The 20,085-nt window shown below is 36.6% G+C and overlaps 2 long non-coding RNA genes across 2 annotated transcripts; one reads left to right on the plus strand and one right to left on the minus strand.

Annotated features, from left to right (window-relative positions):
* The first annotated feature begins 9,875 nt into the window (after positions 1-9,875).
* On the plus strand, positions 9,876-12,824 carry LOC140016704 (uncharacterized). The gene is made up of 3 exons (XR_011822907.1): positions 9,876-10,564; positions 11,839-11,894; positions 12,173-12,824. It is a non-coding gene; the product is annotated as an uncharacterized lncRNA (long non-coding RNA).
* Positions 12,825-13,057: 233 nt separating this feature from the next.
* On the minus strand, positions 13,058-17,597 carry LOC113716449 (uncharacterized). The gene is made up of 2 exons (XR_003454142.2): positions 17,068-17,597; positions 13,058-14,068 (listed from the first exon to the last, which is right to left on the minus strand). It is a non-coding gene; the product is annotated as an uncharacterized lncRNA (long non-coding RNA).
* Between the last annotated feature and the right edge of the window lie 2,488 nt (positions 17,598-20,085).

The raw sequence follows: 20,085 nt of genomic DNA on the forward strand, positions 1-20,085 counted from the left end.
GTAATATCCAACTGAGTTACAGAGTGTACCTGAGTTCCACTCATCCTCAGCCCGCAGGCCTGCTTCCAAATTCTGGTGCTTAGTCCCTCCTTCTCAGCATTGTCTCTAGGAAACTTAAGGACGGCCTCCTTAGACTCTCCTTGTAGCAAGATCCTTTCCCCTTCCTTATCAAATGTCATGTTCAACTGCCTAAAGTCAAAGGTGATGGGGCTGTGTGCAGCCATCCAATCCACACCTATGATCATATCATAAGGTTCTAAGTTAATGATAAACATGTCATGAGTGAATGGTTTACCTTGCATTTCCCAGTTCATGTTTGGAATCATCCTACTACAGGTCAAATACTCCCCATTAGCCACCTTGACCTTGAAGGGCTTGATAGACTTAACCATCCCTGGAAAGAGTTGAGCCACAGTATTTTTGACAAAGCTGTGAATACTTCCCCCATCCACCAAGATTGACAGGGGGTTCCTTTGAACAGCCCCTGCAATTTGATGGTATTGTAAGTCATCTTCCCCGTCAGTGCATGTATTGCCATTTCCACTCCTTTGGCTGACTGTGCCCCTTGGTACTCAATTACCTCCCCTTCCTCCAGATCCTCAGGCCTATTTTCTACTGCGACAAGCAGATGAATCTCCTTCTGCCTACACTGGTGACCTGGACCAAACTTTTCTCCACACTTGTAGCAAAGATGATGTTCCCTTCTGTACTGCAGTTCTTCTGGTGTGATTTTTTTGAAATGTTGAGGTGTTTTTTTTGACAGCATTGGCAATGACAGGTTTGGTAGGTGCCACAGTTTGCTGAGCAGCAGCCTGTGTGGAGTTTCCCCAAGCCATGGCCCTCTGATGAGGTTTGTGCTTCCTGTGGTAGGCTTCAAAGGCATTCTCCTGTAGTCTGGCTAACTCAAAGGCTTTGGATAATGTTCGAGGGTCGTGAGCTTTCACCATGGATCTCAATTCATCTGGCAGCCCACTCAAAAAATAGGAAATATAGTAGTTTTCTGGAAGGTGTGGGGCTCGAATCGTTACCTCTGATAACAGCTCCTCAAAATTTTCTTGATATGCTAGCACCGTGGAAGAGAGTTGCAACTTGTTGAATTCCTCCACTGGATCCATCTGTCCTAAGGTTCCAAACCTCTTACACAGCTCTCCAGAAAACTCCATCCAATCTTTGTGTTACCCCTAGTAGACCTGAATCCTTGATACCACACTGCCGCTTTCTCCTCCAAGTGGAACTCTGCCAACTCCATCCATTGCTCCTTGGGAATGTGCAGAAGCTGGCAATATTTCTGCAGTTTCCTGATCCACTCCCTAGGATTGTCTCCCCTAAATGCTGGAATTTCCAATTTAGGCGTGCTAGCGAAGAAGGCACTCCTAGCATTCCTTTCTCCTTGTTCTCTACTCCCCAGGTCTGAACTTCTAGAGTGACTTCCTTCTGGAGATCCTAATATGCCTTTCTCTTGATTTCCACGGTTCAAGTTGGAGAGCTGCTGCGAGATGGCTGACATGAATGCATCTAGCTTATTGCCCAGCTCAACACTCACTGCATCCAACCTATCCTCCATGCTCTGCTTGTCTGCTGCCAAGGATTCCAGAATTCCTTGAATCTTGCTTTCTTGCCTGCGGAGCTGTTCCTCCATCGTCTTCATCCTTGTTCCATCCGCCATTGTGATATGTCGATCTAAGCTTCCTAGTCCAAGGACCGGAAGCTCTGATACCACTTGTAATGGTACTATTAGTTATGATCTGAATAGGCTAAGAAGGTAGAAGGGTGTAGCAGAGAGAACGCAGGGAAGGGGAAAAATTGTGAGAGAGAAGAGAGGAAAGGATAGTGTGACAGGAAAGGAAGCTGAATTTGTTATATCTCATTACATGCCTTTTCATCCCCTTTAGGCTTTATTTATACAGAATGCTCCCTCTAGATCCTTCTGCAACTAGCCAATCTCATAACAGAATGAGCATGCATACATGCATGCCTTTGACAGCTAGCTGACTAACTAAATAACGGAAATGCTAACTAACTACCTGAAAAGGAAAGCATGGCAGATACATTTCTGCTCAGAAATATCTAGCGAGAATATCTAGGGTCATTACAGAAATTCCCCACCATCTAGGAAATCTCTCATGTTTACGGCATTTAGAACTTGGAGATGTAACTCCCTCCTTAACATGGAATCGATTGACAACGAAGGATCTCGGCTGGATTGTTGGGCTTTCTTCTTTAGAAGGCCTAATCCTGTCTGAGGTGAATCTCAGTGCCGCTAAAGATGGTTTACAGACAATTAACATGCTTCCGTCACTAACAAGCTTCGAATTGTCTGGTTGTGGACTTTTCATCAATCCTCATCTTTCACAGGTCAATTTCACATCTCTTTCTTCCCATGAACTCGGTGAAAGTAATTTCAACAACTACACGGTCCCTCCTTGGCTCCATAATCTTACTGGTCTCCATAATCTTGGTCTTAGCTCTAATCATCTTTCCGGTCCAATTCATGGCCTATTCGAACAAATGACCTCTCTAGTTTATCTCGATCTAGGGGAAAACCGCTTTGATGCATCAACGTTGATGTCACTTTGCAATGTGAGCACTCTTAATTATTTGGATCTGAGTTTTAATGATATGCAAGGGTCGATACCGAGTGAAATAAGCCAACTTTCGAAGCTGCAAGTATTGGATATTTCTTCCAACTCATTAACTGGTGTATTATCTGAAGACCATTTTGCAAAACTCGGAGAGCTAAAGTCGTTGAACCTATCTGAAAACTTATTCACTCTGAATGTGAGCTCCTGGTGGGTTCCTCCTTTTCAACTCCGAGAAATTATGATGTCACCCATCAAAGTAGGCCCCCTATTTCCAGTTTGGCTTCAAACGCAAAAGGAGGTTCAAAGTTTAGAGATGCAGAATGCAGGCATTTCGGATAGCATACCCAGCTGGTTTGGAGTGCTTTGTTATGAAATTTATATTGTAGATTTCTCCAACAACAACCTGACTTGGAATCCGTTGGAGTTCAAACAAATGAAGAAGAGTCCTCCTGATGGTAATTCTCCAAGCATAGTTCTAAAGTCCAACAAATTGGATGGATCTCTCAAATCGTTTCCGTCTTATATTTATGAATTAGATCTTTCACAAAATTTTCTTACCGGACATATTCCATTGCCTGATGTTGGTCAAACTGTTGCATCTACTCGTTTTCTCATACTCTGTGATAATCATTTCACAAGCAGTATCCCGGAAGACTTGTGCAAATTGGAAAATTTAAAATATCTGGATCTATCCAACAATTTTCTGTTCGGAAGAGTTCCTCTGTGTTTGGGAAATTGGCTAGACCTGCGGGTCCTAAACTTGGCAAATAATAGTCTATGCGGTCAAATTCCGAGTTCACTAGGCAACTTGGGGTAACTTTGGATTCTGCATTTGAATTGAAATAAATTCGTTGGGAAGCTCTTATCCTCAATGCAGCGCCTGAGAAATTTACAAATTCTTGATCTCGGTGACAATGGACTTACAGATATTATACCAACATGGATTGGGGAAAGGTTATCAAATTTAAAGTTTCTAAGATTTCAGTCAAATAACTTCCATGGAATCATTTCTGATGAGCTCTGCCTAGTCTCACGTCTTCGTGCTGAACCTAGCGCATAATAATTTAACAAGATCTATTCCTCATTGTTTTATCAACTTCTCAATGATGGTATCAAGTGAACCAGGAACTGACCTATCAATGCATGAACTCTTCGGTGCAATCCCTAAAAGCTTATCTGCTTTAAACTGGTTGAACTTCCTGAATTTGTCACACAATAAGCTATCAGGGCCAATACCATCAGGGAATCAAATTTAGACCTTAACCGATCCATCTATCTATGAAGGAAACATTGGACTCTGTGGCAAGCCACTCCCAAATGACTGCCTGGAACATAAATTGCCTACGGAAAATGGGCATATTCATGATGATATAGGCCACGCGAGTCTAATTGGTCTTGGTTTTATGCTGTCGGGCTATTGGGAGTTTTGGGAATCCTTCCGTTCAAGAAGTCATGGCGCTATGCATACTTCAGGTTTCTGGAAAATGCCTATGACAAAATTTACGTAATGATTGCATTGAAGGCTAATCAGCTGAGGAGGAATTTCCATTGAGTAATACCCTGTAAAAGCACATTTATTCCGTTTTTCATATCACACAGTAGCATACTCTCCTTGAGAATTTGCAAAACTATAGTAATTTGTAGTAAAGATTTGTTTTATGCGTCCCAACTTGACCGATTCTTATTCAATAAGAAAATGATAGCTTACTAGTTTTCTTTCTTTTTTTTTTTCAAGACAAAGAAGCTCAATAAGTTATATCAACAAAAGAATAACGCACCAAAAGCAGTAGATGATTCTAGCATCAAATCAGTATCTTGCAAAGGAAATTTTCCCAATAAACTATTACGTGATTGAAGACCAGAAATTTCCATTCCTTAACTTTTGGAACTTTTTATCTTAAAAACTAGGTACCAAAACCTTAGTTGCTTTCTCTAGATTCTCTCTTTCTATTGGCAATTATTTTTAGTCTCTCAAAAATTTGATTTCTAATAATTCTGCTCTATTCTTCATATTTACATTGCATTTTCCTATGTTTCTTTACATTCCATACTATGAGAATCTTATTGATTTTTATTTACAACCGATTAAATAATTATTTTTCTGTTCGCATTAGAATGCATTAAATATTCTATATCGAGCAATTTATAGGTTGTTTATCTTGCTTACTGATCTAATTTTTGCGTCAACAGATTTAAACGCTTTAGAAGAATTCTATACTTGTTTATGCTAATAATTGATTTAGTTGTTTAATTTCTAATTGATATGCATTTGATAGGTTGCGATTTTATCATTTATTTTATTATTAATTTCCCTTATTGCCTGATCCGATGTGGATTAATTACTGGATTCTATTCACTTTTAGTATTTTGCATTTATTTCAGGGAGTAGAATGAAAATATGACAACAGGTGCTAATTTGGCAGAAAAGGAATCCAAATGATAGAGTTTATCCTAGGGGTATTTTTGAAATAAAAAGAGACGCAAGACCTTTTTGATAATTTGGTCGAAGACAGCAGGAAAGAAAAGGGAGGAGCTGGAGTCTTCGGTTTGAAGACTGGGCCGCCGCACAGTAGCAGAGGCTACTTAGATAGGAATTAGAATTAGAATTGAATTAGCACTACTGTGGATAGATAGCTTTTCTTTCGAGGAGCTATGCCCCATGCATGTCAGGAGCAAAATTGGGGAAAACTTTGACTTTTCTTCCTTTGAGCTTTTAGTAGTTGTTTTTCCTCCTTCGTACGGCAGACGAAGGGAAAACTACCAATCACCTTTTGCAGCCTGCTATCTTTTCAATATTCGGACGAATTGAATTTTTCCAATCTCAAAGGACGATGGCTGCTGCTTTCTCTTCAGTTTTGTATGGTTTTTTCGCACCAAATATGAACTAATTTCTTCACTAATTTCTTCACAGTAGCAGAGGCTACTTAGATAGGAATTAGAATTAGAATTGAATTAGCACTACTGTGGATAGATAGCTTTTCTTTCGAGGAGCTATGCCCCATGCATGTCAGGAGCAAAATTGGGGAAAACTTTGACTTTTCTTCCTTTGAGCTTTTAGTAGTTGTTTTTCCTCCTTCGTACGGCAGACGAAGGGAAAACTACCAATCACCTTTTGCAGCCTGCTATCTTTTCAATATTCGGACGAATTGAATTTTTCCAATCTCAAAGGACGATGGCTGCTGCTTTCTCTTCAGTTTTGTATGGTTTTTTCGCACCAAATATGAACTAATTTCTTCACTTTAATCAAGGAACAACGGAGGCTTTGGTTCGTCTAAAACTTGTGAGATCGATTTAATTTTATCTTTTTCTTTTATTTATTGGTATTCGCATATCTCTTGATTGCATTGTTCATGATTATTTAATTAATTGATTGTCTTGAATCCGGATAATCAGTTAACTTAATAATTTATTGTCAATTAGGGCATTAAATCCGTAATTGTTTAAGTGCCTTGAAATAGTGACAACTGGCACGATTAGATTCGTGTCAAAGGGATACGCAAGCTAATCTGAAATAACCCCGGTAGTGCATTATTTGGTTAGAATATGGCTCCTCTAATACGTAAGACAATTAGAGAATTGAATCTTATGGGCATACCTAAGATTATTTCTCAATTAGAGCAGTGATTAATGGGCGTACCTTAATCACCGATACAGTAAGGAGGGGTTGACTGGCATCACTTGTTTGGTAGTTATAACCTATTTATTAATAAATAATTGGAATTGCTTGTGCATCGATGATCAATTAGGTGAACCATTGCTGAAGTTATTTCTTGGCTAGACCTTTAATTATTGTTAATATAATTTTAGTGAATTGTCATTTAATTTCTAGCTAGCTATTTATTTTTATTCTTATTTGAATTTCTTTGATTGTCATCGTTTATACAAAAACACCCCCTGTGTTACTTTGGATTTCTTAAGAGACAAATATCCCCAATCCCTGAGGATACGACCCTACTTGCCCTGTCTACAAATTCATAATTATTTGTGAAAAAAGCCATCCCATTCGAGTATATCGGATCAACCAAACTCTTTGGGAACAGGGTGAATCAAGTAACCCATTGCACACCTAGAGTCCTTGCTCCAGTACTTGGAATCAGATTTTGGTTACTTTAACTGGCAATTAGGTTTAATTTTATTATTGTACAGGCTTCGACACCTGTCAACATTCTAGCTTTTCTGCCAACAACTCTTATGAATTACCAACTAATGATTTTCAGGTATTACATTAATTCTACCCACCTAAGTTTCACTCTCGAAACTTAATTTGACCAAATTAGCATAAAAACAAACTGCCCTTCCAATTATATCACTTTACATGAACAAGTATTAATTAAACTACTAGTATTTAAGGCACACACCAATGTGTGTACACCTAAAACAAAGCATATTATTAAAATTTTGAGTAAATTTGTTGAAATCATTTTCAAAGGAATTAGTTTTATATTTTTGACAATGGGTATTGGAAAATTCACGAAAATAAGTGTACAAATAGATTGTTATTTAGCAGTAATCCATAACCATAATCGATAGTTGATTACATTGGGTAGCTAGCAAGGTAAGTTTAAAAATAATATAAAATGACAAAATTTTATGTATACCAAAAGCCCTCTCCCCATTTATATATTTACAACAAAAGCTTACTCCACCTTTACATAGAGCATAGATATTATTTATTCAAGGACAATTCATGTCCCTCCTCTCCTTCCCCTCCTCGTTTTTTTGGTCAATCGTCAACTCCTATTACTACTCCTACTCTAACCAATATTAGGGAATGATCCAACTGGACCAATGGGGCTGGAGAAAGAAGATCTCACCTGTATATCAAAGAGGTTCACTAGACCAAAGAAGGGTTGGTTCATGTTCAAATCCGCTATTCTTTTTACAAGGCCATAGAAATTTCAAACACCTGATGCCCATTACGTTTCCCTTGCGTCAACATAAATCCAAACATCAAGAAGAATTCCACTTAATTAACCTTATTTTCATTTGAACTTTAGTTATTTCTAAAGTGATAATCATGTCTTACTATTCATTAAAGTAACCTACTATCAATAAAAACTCCACTAGTAAATTCCGTGCTCTCATTTTCTGATTTGCCAGATTCTTAGTTGCACCCCCAATTTACTTCATACTACATGCCATCACAGTGGATCTAGAAATATTATAGCATAACCACCTAGAAATATCTTCAAGATATAATCCTTTTCAATAACATCACCCACTCATGATTTTCAATCTAGAATTACCTGTAGTTTTAAGATTCAAATCAAGTGATCATAAAGCCATGTGAGAAAAACTAATGAACATAAATTAAATTTCTAACTCATCGATTGCCAATGGTCCTATTAGAAACTAGTTCTTGCAATCAATAATTGGTAGACATGCAATAAAAATGTGTCCTAGGCCTCCTGATCTTCTAAACAAACATGTAAGAGCAGAAGGGTTTCATGAACATCCTCCCAATGAGGAATGTTATATGAACGGATCCCAATCACAAATTAAAGATTCGTGAAAAAAGAGAGAAACTCTAAAAAATTGGGTAATTCCAATAAAGTTTGATAAAAGTTGTTAAGAGAATGAGATATTACTTAGGCCCTATTTGGCAAATAACTCCCAATAAATATCTGGGTAAAACTTAGGCCTCGTTTGGCGAATGAGTTTTTTGAGTGTTTATCTAAAATTTTACTGCAACTTACTGTAAAAATTGTAGGAAAAAATTTTAAAATGAAAATTTTTTTTCTTTTCTTTTTATTTCTTTTTCTTTCTTTCTTTCTTTGTTCTTTTCTTTCCTTTCTTCTTCATCTCCCTTCCCCGTCCCCTGCCACCTCTCACTTCCAGTTGGAACAAGAATTTTTTTTGCTCTTTTCTCTCACCCTCTCTTCTCTCTCCCCTCCCCTCTCGCCCCTTTTCCGGGTGCTTTCTAGTCGTGTGACCAGATCGGGCAAAGGGGTAAGGGAAGGGTGGTGAGGGAGGGAGAAGGGGGGAGAGAAATGGCGGGGAAGAGAGGAGGAGAGAGGGAGAGGAGAGAGAGAGAAAAAAAAAGATCGGCCGACTCCGAGGTGGTGGTGGGTTGAGATGGAAGGAGAAAGGAGGAAGAAAATTTCTTTTGTGTGTTTTGGATATTTTGAAATATATAGTTAAAGTTGTTAAAAATTTGATAGGAAACAAACTTAGCCAAAAATTCGTTTGCCAAATAGGCCATTAGTTCTAGGAATGCTTTGAAAATCCTTGTTAGAGGGATAGTGAAATTCTTGTTATCCATTAATATCTGAGGTCATGTTATTCAATAATGGTAATTGTGAAAAAATTTTCTCTTTTTTGATTGATTTTTATTCATAAATTCAAGCTATTATTCAAATTATAGTAATTTATTGATGAATTTGGATTATTTATTGTTGAATTTGGCTAGGTATAAAGTTAATTGAAGATGCATAAAAGTTTCATAAATAAGGCAGCCTGTTTCGACATTGCTTTCAATGATGTGTGGATTATGTTTGTGAACTTTAATGACACAAAGGGGCAAGCTACTCCTACTACTGCTACTTATTTTGCATTTGGGGATGAGTCCCGCATCTCGTGCTGGAGTTGATACCGGTGTAGTAAAATGGTAATCCAATATGCAATTAACGAATTTTGTTCTAAAAGCTATATATAACGGAAATGTGTGAGAACCTGAGAAAATTATGTGTATGCCCTAAATTTATTTCATTTTATTTACTTTGATATTAGAAATATTATATATAACGAATAAATGGTTAAATTAAATGCCTAATTGAATCCTTATGAAATTGAGAATTTAGAAAATATCCTAGAATAGTGTAGAAAAATTTTATGAATTAAATAAATATATGGCATTCATATCGTAATTTATGTCATTTGCAAATATTACTAGACACGAAACATATACTATATAGTTCAATAGGTACATGTCTAATAAATCCTTTTTAAAGCTAAATGTGTGAAAATCTACTAGATCAACGTAAGAAAATTTTTCACGAAAATAAAAATTAAGTTAAGAGTGAATGTATGAAATAATAAACTAAAGGACCAATTTAACCATTAATGGATGGACAATTAACCATGCAACCAAAAGAGGAATTGAGCTTCTGGACAACCGAGGAACTTAGGCAATCAAATGCTTAATTACTAGAGCGGTGATTGAGAGAACACTAAGAAGAAAACAGCTCAAGTAGTAAGTAGCACCGACTGGGAAACATTGACCACCGAGTGGACTGTTCCTTCTGATTCTAGAGTCTTATAAGCTGCTAAGTCCAAGCGGTGGCTGAAGGAAAAACCAAGAGAAATCCACAGCCAATAATTTGCTAAGTCAAGCGGTAGAAGTGAGGAAACAAATAGAAAGTGGCTTGCTAAGTTGGGCGGTGGCCGAGTGGAGAAGCGAGGCTTCAATTCTTTTCTTACCAACCAAACACCAAGAGCAAAACTGAGAGACTAAGCCATTTCTTTTCATCTCAAGGCACAACCGAGAGAGAGGAAAATATTTCTGGTTCCTCCTTGTTCCAGTTTTCAACCGAGAGAGTGAGGGAGAGAGTTAGACATTTGCTAGCTTTATTTCTCCAGCTTGGAACCTCAAAACTCTGAGCCAAAGTGAGTGAGAGGGAGAAAAATCCTGGTGGTATACTTCACCTAACGGCCTCAACCGAATGAGAGTGAAGTAGATTGAAGAAAGAGTGAGAGTTGGTGCAATTTTGAGGAACCGAAGCTCAACTTGGAGCCGTCTGCACTTGCTGAATTCTAGAGGAAAGGAGTTCTTGTCCTTAGTTTAGCTACCCGAGAGACATTAGGAGGAAAAGGAGAGAAGGACCAAAAGAAAGAAACAACAACAACAACTAGGAACTCATTTCTGGCCACCTTCAACCGTGAGAACCAGCCACAAAGAAAGCAGGAATGCAGTCTATTGAGCTAAGAATGGGAGAGAAAAACCAGAATTTTATTTTCCTAACTTAGAACCATAAGAACCAGAGGTAAACTACTATCTTTCTCTTCCATTTCTTCTACGTTTAGCTAGTAGTCTTTTAGAATGAATTGAAACCAAGTAAAAGAAAATTTTCTAGAAAACAAAGGTTGTCAAAGCTGGAAATGTTCGTTTGAAGCTGCATGTTCTCACTCTAATGTTTATATGATTGCAAGTTAGATTTGAGTGTAAAATGAAGAGATTATTAGAGGAAATTTCATACTTTTAAACTGCTAGCTGCTGAAACTCCTTCATCTTGGCCGAGAGAACAAAAGAGAGTATTCTCCAACTTTTCTCTTCAAACCTTGGCTATAAATTCTATATTGTGATTCAAAACACCTCATAGAATAATAATTATCACCTGGATATTAAGTTTGAATGAGGAAAATAAAGAATTTTATGGAGAAAACTTGTTTTCCAAACTACCTACTTGCTGGAATTTTTCAACCTCAGCCGAGAGAGATGGAAGGGATATTTTCTGATATTTCTCTATAGATTTTGGGCTGTAAACTTTCATATTAAGGTTGATTACACCTTATAATATCATTAGATGGTCATGTATGTGAATTTTGGGGTGAAAATGTGATTTTTTATGGCTGGATTGTTGTTTGAAAGACTGTTAGGCTAATAAACCATTTACAGTTTAGTCAACGGAATTTCTTGGCTTTGAATGGATATTTTAGTATAAAATTTGCTGGAAATGCTTGATTTGTACTTGTTGCTGTGTTATGAGTTTGTTGGTGAGTGATTGGTGGCTGGAAATAAAATCTAAATAGTTAAAATGGAAGGGAAAGTTTGCTATACCACCTACAGGAATCAAAGGAGCCTTGTAACTTATATAAGAAGATATCCATTTATTACTTGGTTTAATAGGCTCTATATAAATTGTATACACATCTTAAGGTAATAAACTAGTTATGCATGTGGTCTTGGTTAATAACAGAAGGAATTATGTGACAAGAAAGTACTTTAAGGTTAGCTACTTCTAAACTTACCTTGTTAAACGTTAATGTTGAGTTTTAGTACGATAAATCTAACAGTATAAAAGTAGTGAAGTGACATTACTGGAATTGCTACTTAAACTTCCTTTCTTTTGGAAATTAAAAGTTGAAGTAACAAGCGAGTGTGAGAAAATGCACTAGTCATCTCATTTAAACATAGCAATGACTTAGATTTCGGGTGGAATGGTGACTTAAGGCTAGAATACAACACGTATGTTGATTATACTTTAGAATTTCACCAAATGAGTAGTTAAATAATTATGGCAATTATAACTTGTCTCAGGAGACAGCGGTGCGCAAGAAAGCAATTCTAAGATCGAAGTGTAACTTTTGATTAGGGTGAGTGTTTAAGAATTTATATATTTAACTGTTTATGTTTATTTAAGTGAAATTATGTGATAAATGTGCTTATTATGTATATTGCCAGTGATTTATTGTAAAGTGTATCTCAATTGTCCCTCGCCTTCTAAGTCGAGGGTGTACTTTATCGCACTCGACTTAGTTGAACTTGAAGGTTGATTATTGACTAAATGTTACTGTAAGTATGTATGAATGTAAGCCGTATGTGTACTTTATCGCATCGGCTGAACTGAGCCTCAAAACCCTCTGTTCAACAGATTATTCGAGCCAGCAAAGGGCTTGTTGGATAGGACGGAAGCTTTGGGTAACTGTTTGGTATACTCGGGTATTACCCTGAAGTTGGGAGATTATTGAACTGATTGCTGAATGTAGGGGATTGATTATTGTTTTGGAGGACATAAGGAGGTGGATTGGCGGAGTGTGCAATAATATTGAAATGAATGTACAATGACACTGAAATGAGTGTGCAATGATATTGAAATGACACTGAATTACTGAACGGAACTAAGTGCTACGTCTGGAACGAACGGGAACCACCTCTAGAGTCCGTATCAATACCGTATCCTTTGAGGTGATTGATTACTTTTATTAAATTTGATATCCTGAATTGTTAAGTTTGGTGAATGTTTTATACTGCTAATTGGTTGTTGTATCCTTTTGAAAGTGACAATACAGTGAAATGTGCATTACTTGCTTAATTTTACTAGTTAAGTGTTTATTGAATGTTACTTGTTCGGCAAACCTCACTAAGTTTTAGCTCAACCTTTTAGTTTTGTTTTCCTTACAAGAATTGGTGGTCAGGGAATGAACAAGGGATCTTAAGGAGTTAACGTGAAGAATTTTGTGAATGTAAATCCTTTAACATCAAATTATGGTTGAGGCTATTATATTGAACTTGGTATTGTAAAAGATTTGAGTATTTGGTTTTGGTTTATCGAAATGTTATCTCTGAAATTAATGTAAGTGAGTGAGTCCTGGCGAGAGTCAGGCAGATGGTCCGCTAACTTCTAGGGTATGCTCTAGGAGAAGGTGTGACGACCCCACCTCCCCTAAGGCGTACCAAAGGGTTCGGCGGACCGCCTGCCCAACTCTCGCCAGGACTCACTCACTCGTGTCTTACGCATACATCCATAGACAAGAAATAACATTGCAATTCAAACTTGTAATATACATCGATGCACAAACCCAGATACAAGACATCTATACATCCAAAATACTTAAAAGTGTATACAATACAAGTACAACGCATTCTAAGCGAATGATAGCGTGAGTACAACTCGAAAGTCAAAACAATTAGTCTAAACTAGTCTGTACACGTCTCACGCCTCGCTCGTACCCCTGTAAGGAAAACAAAACTAAAGGAGGTTCCAAATATCAAATTGTCCAGCAAATAAAGTAACAGTGGCATAATGGTGAAATAGCGAGCAAAACAAGTCAAGAAATGAGTAATAACACTTCATATAGCTAGACACGTAATTTTTCCGCATTTCACATATAAGAATACAGTTGCTCATATATCGACTCCACCATAGCTTGATCAATTGGTAGTTGGCACTCCGTCAACTTTCAAGTGAGAAACTAGTCCAGTAGGTCACCACTTCACTCCAATCTCCGTCCACCGATCAAACCTCTTACTGGGCCCGAACTCCACAATAAACACTGGTGGTAATACTCGAGTATACCGATTAGTCGAGGAGATAACACTCCACTCGACAACACTAGATACCCATGGTTCGTTATCTAATCGACCAAACCCTTGCCGGCTCGACTCGATTAACTAGCCAATGGGGTTTGGATCCCCAAAAAATCGATGAGATAACACTCCAATCGATTGAATCAAGATAAAAGTATGGAGACGGGAATGAGAGGTACCTCCCACTCGGATCGAGTGTGGTACATACTGCCGCTCAGTACTTACAAGTCACACACAAATATCTCAAATCAATTGCAACAATAAACAAGTACATATCACGTTAGGGCAAGTGCGATAAAGTACACCCTTGCCCGATCATACCAATCACATATCATTCGATCACATTGGTCAAGTATTAAAAACAAGTATCCAGTTCAATCAGGTATTTGGAAGTACTCACCAAAGATGTAGTGCCTTTACGGATCACGGTCAGGTATTACTCCTTGTGTGGAGTTCAACTCTGCGATAAAATGTCATTTAAGAACTTGAAATCAATTAGGGTTCAAGTTTTTTTTAAAGAAAATCAAGTAATTGAAACTCATTTGGGGAATATTCGTAAAACTCATGCTCGCTCTTAAAACTTTGAAAATTTGAAGCGATTAAACTTTGAAATTCCCATTTGAGTCGAAGAGAGGAGAAAAACGTATTTCTATTAGTCGTTACTTTTATTTTTTCAAGGTTACAAGGTTCGGTCGAATTCTAACTTATATACCACTATGAGCGAAGACTTGAATACCCTAGATGATTCGAGTTCAATTCGACCTCAAATCTTCGCTCAAACTGCGAGTATACACGTCTCACTTTCGAGTGAAAATTTGGGCAGCATACCCCTTTGTATTTAGCTATTTTCCAGTCATTTATGGCTTCATTATTGTTCTCAATTCAGCCCTAAAATCACACGCAAATAATCTTACCACAATAGCCTTTCACTAGGCTCAATGTCATCCACACACAAGACAATTTTAGCATGTAAGCTTCACTTGGAAATTCGGAAATGGTGGCCAAAAGCTAAGTACAAGTCTTGACCGCTTTAATTAAGGTAACTTGTTAAAAGAGTAAAACTTTGAGGAAATGAGAGATACATTAGCGAGAGAAGTTCAATAGGGATATATTTGATGTCAAGGAAGTGGAAAAATCAAGGTGAGGGGTTGGAAGTAGGCCGTCTGAGGTTTTAAAGTCAAGAAGCCCGTTTCTATACTTCAGGAATCTACTGAGATGAATAGTAACAGTAAACTTTAAAAATTCGCAACTCGAGTTCCACAAATCAAACAATTATCAAAGTTATACTGTTGTAAAATAGATTTTTAGTACTATCACATCCCAGAAGACACTTTTCAGAGATTCAAATCACAAATAGGCCAAATATTCGATCCAAGTCAAAAATTCATTTTCCTGAAGAAACAGGACATTCAAGCAGGACAGCCTACTTTGAGGAGTCACGGACAGCAGTACACATGGAGGAAAAATATGAAATTTTTACAAAACAAAGGCCCATGATTCTAGTTGCAAATGCCACTGATGACACCTCAATCGGATTTTTCTACACCAAGATATAAGCATTTTACTGAGACTGGTCAGTGAAATCCGAAAATCTGGAAACTCATTTTTCACTTGTGAAAAACTCCTTTTTCTCTTTTAAAACCACAAGACTTTTATTCAAACCACCCATACATTTAAGTATGACATTCATACCAGCAGTTTTAACATAATTTAAGCATCAAATTTCAACAGAAACCAAAGAAATATACATATATTCCAAGTTTAAAGTCTTGTAAGATGTTTATACTAAGATTAAATCATTTTCTATCCAATATTCAAGGATTAAGGCAAATGAACTCTTCATTTGTTCCATTTAAGCTAAACCAGATTCTAAGTTGTTTGTAGTTTGGGTTTTGTTCCACTACACCAGCCCCTCACATTAATAGTCTTTAAAATATTAATGAACACAATATTAAATCATTAGAAGCCACTTTACGTATATAACTATCATAACTTTCCACTCAATCGTGTTGGTTTAACCCTACTCGTGGAACTAGGTATATCCATTAAATCTGAGAACAATCGTAGCTATCATTTATGAAAGCTTGCAAGATTGGAAATTAGAAGAAATGTTAGTTAAAAGTTGGTTTCCTCAGGGCCATCATCAAAACTGCATGCATGTGAAACAAAAGGAAAGGCAACGAGGAAGTCAGCTTTGCCATCCTCTGGTATTTCAATCATAACTAGAGCTATGCTTATCAGATTGAGGCAAGCTTTATAGCGTTTCGAAGCTAAGATATATACCTACATTTCTTATGACGACACCAACACCCAATTCTCATATTTTCAGGGTCAAAAATGGCCGGACAGAAACACATCCTGCTTCACTCTGTCGGACAGCAACCACAAAATTAATCCAGTACCGTTACTTCAACTTTTGTCAAAAACTCTATTCTTTCACTTGCTTAAAGCTCTAAATACTTAAGGTATATTCAGTCCAGCATATACAAGGTGAGTAACTCATAATTTCAGCATGTTGTTCGGCCAAAATCACACACAAAATCTGTCATCAGCTGTTGCATCATTCAACGAAGTTTTCCAGCAGTATAACAGTTCAACTTTGATGTTTTCTCAAATATTTCCTTTCAGGTTCATGCTCCAACTAGAAGTATAAAACATATCTTATCAAGCTACAAAGTAGCCTTAAACAGAACATATGAGGTTTACAACTAAAATTCGAAGGAAGATTGATTAAAAGTCCTTTTCTCTCTCTCTCTCTCTCGGCCTTCCTAGCCAGTTCCATCAGCTTTAATCAAAATTTCACCATTAGTTTTTCCATTATGCTCTCAAATCTAACTTGCAATCATATTAAACATTAGACAGATCATAATACGTGAGTTCCAGTCACAATTTAGCAAACGTTTTAGAGAAATAACCAAAATTGCAGCTTTTCCCTCTCGATTTGCTGTGCAGAAAATTCCAGCTTTTGAGATTGCTTTAAAGTCAATCTTTTCTTGCTTTTAGCTCCTCAAATAACACACGGATGACTGGATTAGGAAGATGGCAGTTATATGAAGTGAGTTTTTAACTAAACTAACAAAATTTTCTAGAGATAAAGCTGGAAATTTCCAGCTTCATCTTATTGATCCTTCATGTAGTGTCCAAACAGAAATTCAGCAAAGTTTCTTCATATTTTACACTCATTCCACTTGAGTTCAGGTCAAGTACTGCACCCATGTCAAGATATGTATACTATGGAATATATATAATGCATGAAGACATAATCTAACACATTTTGAAGGAGAATTGACTAAAAAATTGCAGCTTTTTATCATCGGGTAGCATGCAATAACTTTGAACAGAATTTTCCAGCTTTGAAGAACTTTTATCGGTGAATTCCTTCCTTTCTCAGTTCTAGTTCATCCCAAGGAATTATTAACCAGGCATAGCAGGAAAATGAAGAAGAGCTTAATTAATTACCTATTGTCTCTTCACGGTTTAGACTGGAACAAGATTTCTGGTTTTCTTTTGTTTCCCTCTCTCGATTCCTTGGTTAAATGAGCTGGAGTTTCTCTTGTTTCTTGGCTGGTGTTCATGGTTGGAGAAGGTAAGAGAGGTCTCCGTTTTTCCTTCTTGTTGTTTCTCGATTTTAGGCAACAGGGGAAGTGAATGGAACCCTCTCGGTCACCGCCCAACTAGTGCACAAATGAATTTCTTAGCTCCTCTCATTCGGTCATCACCTCACGTAGCAAATAAATGGGCAGCTGTCTTAACAGGTACCGCACAATCTAGAAGCCAATTCCTACTGGTTTTCTCCCTTCCACCGCTTGGACTCAGCAGATAATTTCTCTTTATTGTCTCTCTTTCGGTCACTACTTATTCAGCAAATTTGGTGATGCATTCCTTCCTGGCAGCTGTCTCAACTCACCGCCCCAGTCTCAGTTAATTTCTACACTTCACCGCTTAGACAAGTAGATGGTTGCTGGCTTCTATTCGGTTCCTATCAATTAAATTTTTATTCCTCTCTCGGTTTTGGTCTTCTGAATTCTGATAGCTTATGCCTTGGCCACCTGGTAGTTAGTCTAAAATTTAAGGTTAGTTTGGTCTTTTAACTGTAGCTTATTTGCTCACAACGGCCTGATTTGTTTATTTATTTTTTTATGAGTTCATGCATGGACTCGTACCTTCATTTGTATTTTCGTGGAAAAATTTTGACACCTTTAGCTTTAAGAAAAATTATTAGACATGTACCGATTGAACTTCTAGTATAGTTTACGTGACTAGTTGTATTTGTTTGCAAATAACATACATTACAATATGCATGCCATATATGTATTTAATTCATAAAATTTTTCTATACTATTCTAGAATCTTTTCTAAATTCTCAATTCTATAGAGATTCAATTAGGCCGTTAATTTAATCATTTATTCGTTATACATAATATTCCCAATATCAAAGTAAATAAATGAAATAAATTCAGGGCATACGTAATTTTTTTTTCCTGGGTCTTCACAGAAGGTGGGGCCGTCACAAAATGATTATTCGTAAAGAAACTTATTTAAAAGTTGAAATTACCCTTGTTTTGAAACTCAAATGGCTGAAGCGAACAAAATGCATAAACATAATATGTATGACACTCTAACCCCATATGATTTTATATTTTACCATGAAACCCCTTATGATTTAATGTTTTATCATATAAATCCCTTATGGCTTTCACTATATATACATAACCCCCTTATAGTTAATAAATAATTTTCAACTTTATATAGGGTATTTTTTATATTTTAATTGATTCCATTATGGATTGTAAATTTCGTTAATTTGACACTTTAATTCAGACAATAAGAGAGTTATGTATAACTTTTGAAATCATAAGAAGATTATGTAAAAAAAAATATTAAATCATAGGGGAGTAAAATGTAATTTAACTGTGTGCAGCATCCAGCCCCTCTGGCTGCTGTCACTGGATTGGGAGGAATATAGTATGAAAGGCTGCATGCACCGTCCAGCGTCTCTACCACTGTGGGTCATGACTTTAATTTCTTCACGGGTAGACTTGTAGTTGCCAGACTCAACACGAAACAAAGTTTGTACCCAATTTCGAACGCTATATGGGCACGTCGAGATATTGAATGCTGTTCATTTACGATTGTTTTGGTTACTCCAAAATTTAAACGTGCATTTGAAATTCATTAAATATCTGTTTACTCTTCTTTTAGCTTCAACCTTTTTATATATTCAAAACCACCAAAATGTTTTGCTTATATTTAAAAAAAAAAAAAAAAAAAAAAGAGAAGAGTTTATCAAGTCTCATTGAACGTATTAAACAAGGTTTTTACCACAAAAAAAAAAAAAGAAATATAGCTGGATCCATGCAAATATCTGTAAAGGCTTTGTAAAGTATGTGGATCCTATTCTATAAGTAATTAAATTTTTTTTTTTTGGGTTATTCTTGGAAATAGACTACTGCAACCAGTTACTATTTAAGTGGTCCATGGCAGTAACTCTGATACAAATTGACAAATGAATACATATTTTTCAGGAACTTCAAGTCATTGTCATTTTATCAGCAATTTTCTACAAGCATTTAGAACCATAGATGATGCTTTATCAGACGACCAATACCAAAGGAATTGAATACGCATCTCCTTAATACTACTTCATCATTATTAGCTGATTGATTTGGTAGTAGTATTCCTGTCACTTTTGATGCATTAAATAAGCTTATTAATCAATTGTCGCTTGCGAGAAAGCTTGATAAAAAAAAAAAAAAAAAAATCATCTCCAAAAACAAGTTGGCTATGACAGGAATGGGAGAGGGGCAATGACAATCGTCAGTTGAATCGTTTCGAAACGATGTAAAAGGGAATCAACAGGCAAGTTATCAAATATTTGTGATAAACTCTTAAAACACACATGTTATATACTTAAACTCTGTTCACGACGACCCTACAAGTTAGTTGAGTTAGAGTTACATATATCGTTATCTATCTCACCTTTACAACATGAATTTTTATGTTATTGGCAAAATCTGAGTCATGAACCTTCCGAAACGTTCGTCAGTTTCGTGACAACCATTTAGTCCGACAAAGACACTTGTCTTGTTGTAAAGTGAACTAGAAAAATTACCTCGCAGTATATTTCTTAGAAGAATAGACTAAGTACCATCCGTTAGCCAACCACAAGTATAGCAATTGAATCAATTATCCTGACTGATTTTTAGACTGTTTATTCCAACAAATTGCCGAATAATGATATTATGAAGTATGTAACTGCTTTATGCTGCTGATACATGTTTTCATCGAGTGATAAAATTTGTTATGTATTCTGTAGTTATTGTTGTAATGATTTCCACGAAGACTTCAAGTCATTGTGCCTGTTTCAAGTCATCGTGAGCCATTGTTCCGAACCATAGAGGTTCTTGCGTGAATATGTTTGTACTGGAGAACGAATGTGTATCTAATGATGAAACATAGGACAACTGAAAGAAAAAA

This window comes from Coffea arabica, chromosome 11c, assembly GCF_036785885.1.
Source record: "Coffea arabica cultivar ET-39 chromosome 11c, Coffea Arabica ET-39 HiFi, whole genome shotgun sequence".
Classification (NCBI taxonomy): Eukaryota; Viridiplantae; Streptophyta; class Magnoliopsida; order Gentianales; family Rubiaceae; genus Coffea; species Coffea arabica.